General features: G+C 39.9%; 1 non-coding gene across 1 annotated transcript; it reads right to left on the bottom strand.

The window, feature by feature from the left end:
- Positions 1-345: 345 nt before the first annotated feature.
- Positions 346-449, bottom strand: LOC112725839 (small nucleolar RNA R71). The gene has a single exon (XR_003164921.1). It is a non-coding gene; the product is annotated as a small nucleolar RNA R71 (small nucleolar RNA).
- Between the last annotated feature and the right edge of the window lie 7,759 nt (positions 450-8,208).

The raw sequence follows: 8,208 nt of genomic DNA, 5'->3' as shown, positions 1-8,208 counted from the left end.
AACCCAACCTCTGGGAATTGTGGTAGCAGCATCCAGAAACCACCCATTCAGGCCAACAATTTTGAGCTCAAACCACAGCTAATATCACTTGTGGAGAATCATTGTTCATTTGGTGGAAGTGCTAATGAAGACCTAAACCAACATCTCACAAAATTCCTGAGAATTTGTGACACTGTGAAGTCCAATGGAGTCCAGGAAGATGCATATAAACTGCTTTTGTTCCCATTTTCACTTAGGGACAAGGCAGCTAAGTGGCTGGAATCATTCCCAAGGGGGAGCCTAACAACCTGGGATGAGGTGGAAAGCAAGTTTCTGGCACGTTTCTACCCCCCACAAAAGGTCAATAGGCTTCGATCTGAGGTTCAGACGTTTAGACAACAAGATGGTGAAACTCTCTACGAGGCATGGGAGAGATTCAAGGATTTGACAAGGAAATGCCCACCAGACATGTTCCATGACTGGGTGCAATTGCATATTTTCTATGATGGACTGTCTTATGAATCAAGGAAGGCTGTAGACCATTCATCAGGAGGTTCATTGAACAGGAAAAAGACTGTGGAAGAAGCCATTGAAGTGATTGAGACAGTGGCTGAGAACGAGTACTACTATGCATCAGAGAGACACAACACTAAGGGAGTCATGGAGCTGAACCATGTTGATACAATTCTAGCCCAAAACAAGGTGTTTGCCAAGCAACTAGCAGAGCTCACCAGGAAATTAGAAACAAAACAAGTGGCTGCAATACACACACAAGAGCAAGAGGAAGAAAGCACTGAAGGAGGTGATTGGGAAGAGGCCAATTATGTAGGAAATCAACAAAGGCAACCATATGATCCACATTCCAACACTTACAACCCAGGCTGGAAAAACCACCCAAACTTTGGGTGGGGAAACCAGCAAAACCAACATAACAAGTCCACATACCAAAACTCCAACCAAAGATCATACCAAGCCACACAAAACACTTACTCTCAACCACCATATCATGGCCAAAATAATCAACCTACCCAACCTAACCCGAACCAACAATTTCAAGATCAATTAAACAGCATAGAAGGAGTGCTGGCACACATGGGTCAGGACATAATTGAATTGAAAAGCTTCAGGGATGATGTGAGAACTACCTTAAGAAACCATGGTGAAAAACTCAAGAGGATGGAGTCTCAAGTAGGAGAGCTATCTCAACAGGCCCCCAAATCAACTGCAGTATTCCCTAGTGACACAGAAAAGAATCCTAAAGGGGAACAAAAGGGAGTGAGATGGGAAGAATGCAAAGCCATCACCATATTGAAAGAAGTCTCAGAAGAAGAAGGAATCAGATCCTCAGAACAGGAGCCAGAAATCTTGAAGGAAGGTGTGGAGGAAGCTAAGCAGGAAAGTGAAACTGAGCAAGCCAAGGAACTGCAAAAAGGCACGATGGAAACATACCAACCAAAAGCACCATTTCCTCAGAGGTTAGGAGAAGGTGAAAAAGGGAAAACCTATTCAAGGTTTTTAGAGACATTTAAGTCTCTCCATATCAATATTCCCTTTCTTGAGATTCTCCATCAAATGCCTACACACATCAAGTATTTAAAGGAATTGTTGAGCAAGAAAAGAGTTTTGAAGGGAGGACAAACGGTAACAATGAACAAAGAATGCAGTGCCCTCATCAAGAAGGACACAGTCTCTAAGAAAACAGACCCAGGAAGTTTTCATATTCCTTGCATCATAGGAGAAACAAAAATTGACAGAGGATTTTGTGATCTAGGAGCTAGCATAAATGTGATGCCTCTAACTCTTATGAAGAGGCTACAACTGAATGAGGTGAGATCCACTGATGTAATCATACAACTGGCTGACAAAACTCAGAAGCAAGCTGAAGGGGTGGTTGAGAATGTGCTGGTGAAAGTGGGAGATTATTACTTCCCCACAGACTTTGTCATTTTGGACATGGAGGAAAGCTACCTACACCCTATCATTCTGGGAAGACCTTTTCTAGCCACTACTAGAGCGCTCATAGATGTAGAACAAGGAGAGCTAATTCTGAGAATACATGATGAACAGCTCATTTTCAAAGTTTTCAAACCTGCATCTGAGCCTGAACCAGAACCTGAAAAGCCTAAGGATGATAGTAGTCATCTGTGTTTGGAGGAAAGTAATCCAGCAGCTGAAACTCTAAAACAGTCTTTGGAAGGCAAACAGGAGTTGCAAGAGTTAAAGCCACAAGAATCAATGGAAACAGATCAGAAGGATCCTCCTAGCATAAGGGTCAATGAAGAAATCCTCAAGAGAAAGGGAAGAATGATAGGGAAATTGCCAAGAGGGTGGAGGAACAAGAAAATTCCCACTGAAGGTTTTTCTCCGGGAGATAAAGTGATATCAAGTCATTATCTGCCAATCCCACCTGGCCTCAAAACCATTCCTTCCCAGCTCCCTCAAGTGTTCACAATCAGGAAAGTTCTTTCTATGGAACATTTAGAGGTCATAAAGGAATCAAGTGGAGACGTTTGCATAGTGAGAGGAGAAGACGTCAAGCACTACAATCCACCCTAACAAGGGACAACCGTCAAGCTAGTGACGTTAAAGAAGCGCTTCATGGGAGGCAACCCATGTTTTTAATATCCTTACTCTTTTTTGTGTTGTTTTGCATCTAATAAAGCATGGTTTCTTATGCATGAACTTGAATCCTCAGGACAACTGCTGAAAGAGTGCACTAAACATTGCATATAAAATACAATTTGTCTCTAAGTTTGGTGTGCCTGAGGGCACCCCAAACTTTATTCAAAATGCATTCAATTTTTCATGCAAAGAGCACAACCAAACATTAAGTTTGGTGTTCCTCTTTGAACACGGTTCATGAAAAGCAAGAAGTTCCTCTGGATTTCGAAATTCATGACAAGTAGACCATTCGCATGTTTTAATACTTTGGTTTCAATTACTTAGGGTAGTAACTTTGTTTAGAATCAAAGAGCCAAAGTGACTATGATTTATTAGAATTATGCACATTCATTAAGGACAACCAATATGGATTTCATGTCATCAGGAGACTTTACCAAACACTAAGTTTGGTGTCCAATAATAAGTGTGCATACATACAAAAGTCACGGCTATAAGCTCATGGAGTCAATCATTGATTTACATGTGCAAGTACTATTCATCATTCACATGGACCGAAAAATGATAGCAAACTTGTTTGTTTGTGCAGGTACAAAAGAAAAGACAAAAATGGAGGAAAAAGACAAAGGGAGGTACGGTGCTTGGTCAAAAAGAAAGTTCACAAGTCTTTGAAGCTAACACATGGGAAAAGGGAGTTCTGCAAGAAAAGATTGCTACATGTACAACCTAATGCACCCAGAATACTTCCAAGAAAATGAAAAGCAATTCATTCTTCTCCCTAATTCATATATTTACCATCAAGCCACCCTTCTCAAACCACCCTAGCCGTCCATTTTTCACTTAAGGGCCCTATAAAGAACCACTTGGGGAACGAGTTCAACACCACCAAATCTCCTTCATGCACATTTTCTTCATCATAGCATAAACTATCTCTTGCCGAAAACAACCTCCCCACATTTCCAACAACTGTGATGCCAAGGCATCTTAGGCTAGTTTCACTAGCCTTTTTCTTTTATTTTTAGTTGTTTTATGCATTTTCTAGAGCCTTAAGTAATCATTTTGGGCCAAATAGTCATGCTTGTCTTAAATCATTCAACATGAAGATTTTGATGCAAATTCCATGAGTTTTTAGTTATATTCCTTGAAAGCTATGAATGGAAGAATTCTCATGAATTTTTGCAAGACTTTGATGCAATTGTTTGGATGATTTCAGGGAAGAAGAGGCTAGGCAAGGAAGCAACAAAATCAATAAAGGAAGCTTGAATATCACATGTGGAGTTTAAGATCCAGTTTAAGCCTAAACTGGAGCTTAAACGCCAGAATCATGAAGGCTAAGAAATGCTGGAACTGGCGTTTAACCTCCAGTTTAACCTTAAACTGGAAGTTAAACGCCAGAATGAGAATTTCACCAAGGAAGCATTTCCACGTTTAACCTCCAGTTTAACCTTAAACTGGAGGTTAAACGCCAGAATTGAGAAATGAACCAGGATGGCTTTCCTCCATTTCCACGTTTAAGCTTCAGTTTAACCTTAAACTGAAGCTTAAACGTGTTCGACAATTCCACACTCCAGGGTTGCCTTCTTCCATTTCCATGTTTAAGCTTCAGTTTAACCTTAAACTGAAGCTTAAACGTGCTCGAGCTTGTGCCTCCAGGGAGTGCCAGCGTTTAAGCTCCAGTTTAAGCTTAAACTGGAGCTTAAACGTGTTATATGGAACAGCTTGACCATGCCTTCTTCAAACATAAATAACTTGAGCTACAAAACTCCAAATGAGGTGATTCAAAATGCATTGGAAAGAAGACATCTAGAGCTTTCCAAGCATATATGGCATGCATGGTGGATACTAAAAATTGAGGGAGAAAACAGCCCCGTAATGTGCATAGAAGAGCATAGTACCAACATGCAACCAGGCCAGCTGACCTCTTCACCTTCCATGGAGTATAACTCGAGTTGTAGAACTCCAAATGATGCGCTTCCAGTTGCATTGGAAAGTAGACATCCAGAGCTTTCCAACGATGTATAGAAGTATGGGGTGGACAATGCAACTGAGCTCCCAAAATTGGCATTTTCGAGCACGTTTAAGTGACTTAAACGTTGGCTTAAACGCTGTCAAACCAACCAGCAACCTTGTCACCTTCAATCAAGCATAACTTGAGCTATAGAGATCCAATTGAGGTGCTTCCAGTTGCGTTAGAAAGCTGACATCCATAGCTTTCCAACAAGGTATAATAGTCTATATTTGGCATCAAATTGGCAAGGTTGACAAGAGAACAAAGTGACGACTCAAGAAAGGGGGGTGCAACGTTTGAGTGTAGTTTAATGGATCATTATCCTTTTTGGATCAATTATGTCACTCTACCCTTCAAGCAAGCAAGGCCCATCAACAACACCAAATCAAGGCCACAAGAATCATCTAGAATAGTTTATTTTCATTTGATTGTAATTTGCTTTGAATTTCATTTTCATTTTGTAATTTAGGGAGCCTATTTAAAGGCCTTAGTTTCTGCATTTGAAAAAAAAGGGGGACTGGATGAAAGGGGAATCCAGCCCCTGAGGGGGCATCGGGGAACTTTGGATCATTTTCTTGAGTTTTGTAATTGAATTGAGAGCTATGACTAACTAAACCCCTTTCATTGGGTTAGGGAGCTCTATTGGAATTCAATGAATCAATAATAGTTTATTCTTCTTCTTCAATCTTTTCTCTTGAATTTTGTTAGAAAGCTTCTCGATCTAATTCCATTGGTTAGTTGTCTTGGGAAAGAGACTATCCATAATTGGAATCCTTCGGAACCTTGGGAAAGGAATGGAGGATTCATGCTAGAGAAGCTTTCTCACAGTGAATTGGATTGGGATTTGGATGGATATTGTGACATGTAATCCTACCAAATTGTGGTTCATGAAACTGTGTGGTATAATCAGTGATCGAGCATCATCTCTTCTTACAAACATTTAAACCAAGGGATTGGGAATTTGTTTGTTTTTAGAGAGAATTGGTGAGCCAAGGGATTGGGATCCAATCATATAAGATTGCCAAGCAAAATTCAATGAACGCATTGGTTGAGGAAGAGATAAACATGTTTTGATTCGGAGATCTCAATATCTCCTAAAACCCAATGAATTCCCCATCTCCGATTTCCACTTTCTCTTTACGTTCTGCAATTAAATTCATGCAATCACCCCCATCCCTTTTAATTTCAGCAATTTAGCTTCTCGCTCTTTAATTCCTGCAATTTTACATTCCGCAATTCTCATCTAAATCTTGATTCCGCTCAACTAGAACATACTTCTAATCCGAATTGCTCACTCAACCAATCCTTGTGGGATTCGACCTCACTCTATTGTGAGTTTTTACTTGACGATAACCGGTGCACTTGCCGGAAGGAATTTTGCCGATCGTGCAATTTCCTAAATCGTAGCATAACAAGTTTATGCGCATCAAGTTTATGGCGCCGTTGCCGGGGATTGGTTTTCGATTGACAATTCTCCAATTGGAAGTTAACTAGATTGAGCAATTTTTCTTTTCTTTTGTTAATAGTTTTTGTTTCAGTTTATTACTGCTAATTTCTGCAAATTTTAATTTGTTTTCTTTGCTTATTCACTTGTTAGCATACTAACCACTAGCTGTTTGTGATATTGCCTCACTATGGAATTTCCACTATCTTTGGATGAGTATTGTTTGAGACTGAGCACATTGCAAAAAAGAAAGGACTATCCATCATCTTTTGGTCAATCAAAATTCATGAGAAACTCTCCACCACCACAGAATGATTCATGTTATTATGCTCATGGTGGGTGGGAGTATCAGGAACAGGAAACGGGGTACTTCCCAGAGCCACAAAATGGTCCATGTTTTGGTGAATTTGATCACTACTCAAGTTGTGGCTGGGAAGATCAAAACCAAAGAGATTTCACTTATTCACACCCCATTCATCAAGAGCCATCACCTCTGAATTATCCAACCTCACCTCCTAGTTTTACATATCCAAATTCTTCATCACTTGAGCATTTCTCAGCACAAAATTCCTTCTCAAATTCATACAATTCATTTCACTATCCACAAGACTCATTCCACTACACACAAGAGTCATACCACTACCAACACTCCAACCAAAGACTCTATCAGCCCACACAAAACACATACTCCCAGCCACCATATCACAGCCAAGATAATCAACCTCATCAACCCAATCCGAACCAACAATTTCAAGATCAATTAAACAGGATAGAAGGAATGATTGCAACTATGGGCAGAGATGTGGCCGATTTGAAAAGCTTTAAGGAAGAAGTGATATCCAACTTACAAAATCATGGTGCTGCCATTCAAAAGCTAGAAGCACAAATTGGATATCTATCAAAGCAAATCCCTACCCACAATTTTTCTAGTGATACCATGGCAAACCCAAGGGAGGAATCAGAAGAACAAGAAAGGGAGAAAGTCAATCAAGGGAGATCACACTCCAATGACACAGAGAGTTGCAAAGAGGAAGGGTTCATTGAACCACAAATTCAGGAAGCTTTTGATGAACAGGATACTCCAACTGTCCAACAACAACCAAGTTCTGAGATCAAGGATGTGAAGGCAGTAGAAACAAGCACCAAAATGAGGATTGTGACCGAGAAACAAAGGATCATATCCATGAAGAAGAGAAGGTCGAAGAACAATCCAACTCCTGAGCCAACAAGCAAGTTCACTCAAGCCAATCACAAGGGAAAGCTTGCTGGAAAGAAGCATTCACAACAAGGGGCACTAACTAGCTCCTTTATCCACTTGAAGTCATTCCTCTTAACAAACTGGAAGAAGAGGAAGAAAGTCAGGAACAGCATGTCAAGCTAATGACGTTAAAGAAGCGCTTGTTGGGAGGCAACCCAACCAAAGGTAGTTTTTCTTTTCTAGTTATTTCGATAAAAGAGTTAAGTAGATTTATCTGTATTGCAAGGAGCTAAGTTTGGTGTTGCACACCAAAACAATTCAAGGGTGAATGTGAGATTCTAAGTTTGGTGTTCCACCAAAAAACTTCATTAAAAGCACATTTCTACCTCAGCATGACTAGTCACTAGCTCCAACCAATCAGGGAAACTACTTAAACAATAGTTTAATTTCTAGTTCATAGTTTCTTTTTCTAGTTCATAGTTATTTTCTTAATAAAAGCACATGAGGTTTTCTGCATATGATCCCAATTGCTGCATATGGCAAGGAACTAAGTTTCGTGTTCACACACCAATCTAAGTTCAGAGGCCTACAAACATCCATGCATGCTAACCAATTCTCAAAGTGCTTGGGGAACAAGCAACTTCTAATAGCTTTGCAGGAAGACAATCAATCTCATGGAAGGAATATACATCATCATCAAAGAGAACACCAAGGCTAGGAAGGATGATGAACAACAAAGAAGATGCTAAAAGGTTGTATTGTCACTTAATTACTTGTACTTTGAATTGCTGATATTTGAAGTTTGCATGCACCCCTGCTTTAAGTTTGAGTCATTGCAGTTTTTGTTTGTCTGTTTGTTTAATTTTCAAATAAGTGATAGTCTAAGTGTCTGGATAACTTCATCTTCTTAAACAAATGCTTGCCATGCTTGTTCTATTTCCATAAAATAAAAGAAATGTT

The sequence above is a fragment of the Arachis hypogaea genome, chromosome 11 (assembly GCF_003086295.3).
Source record: "Arachis hypogaea cultivar Tifrunner chromosome 11, arahy.Tifrunner.gnm2.J5K5, whole genome shotgun sequence".
In the NCBI taxonomy this organism is placed as follows: domain Eukaryota; kingdom Viridiplantae; phylum Streptophyta; class Magnoliopsida; order Fabales; family Fabaceae; genus Arachis; species Arachis hypogaea.
This window is presented reverse-complemented; position numbering and strand designations above follow the sequence as displayed.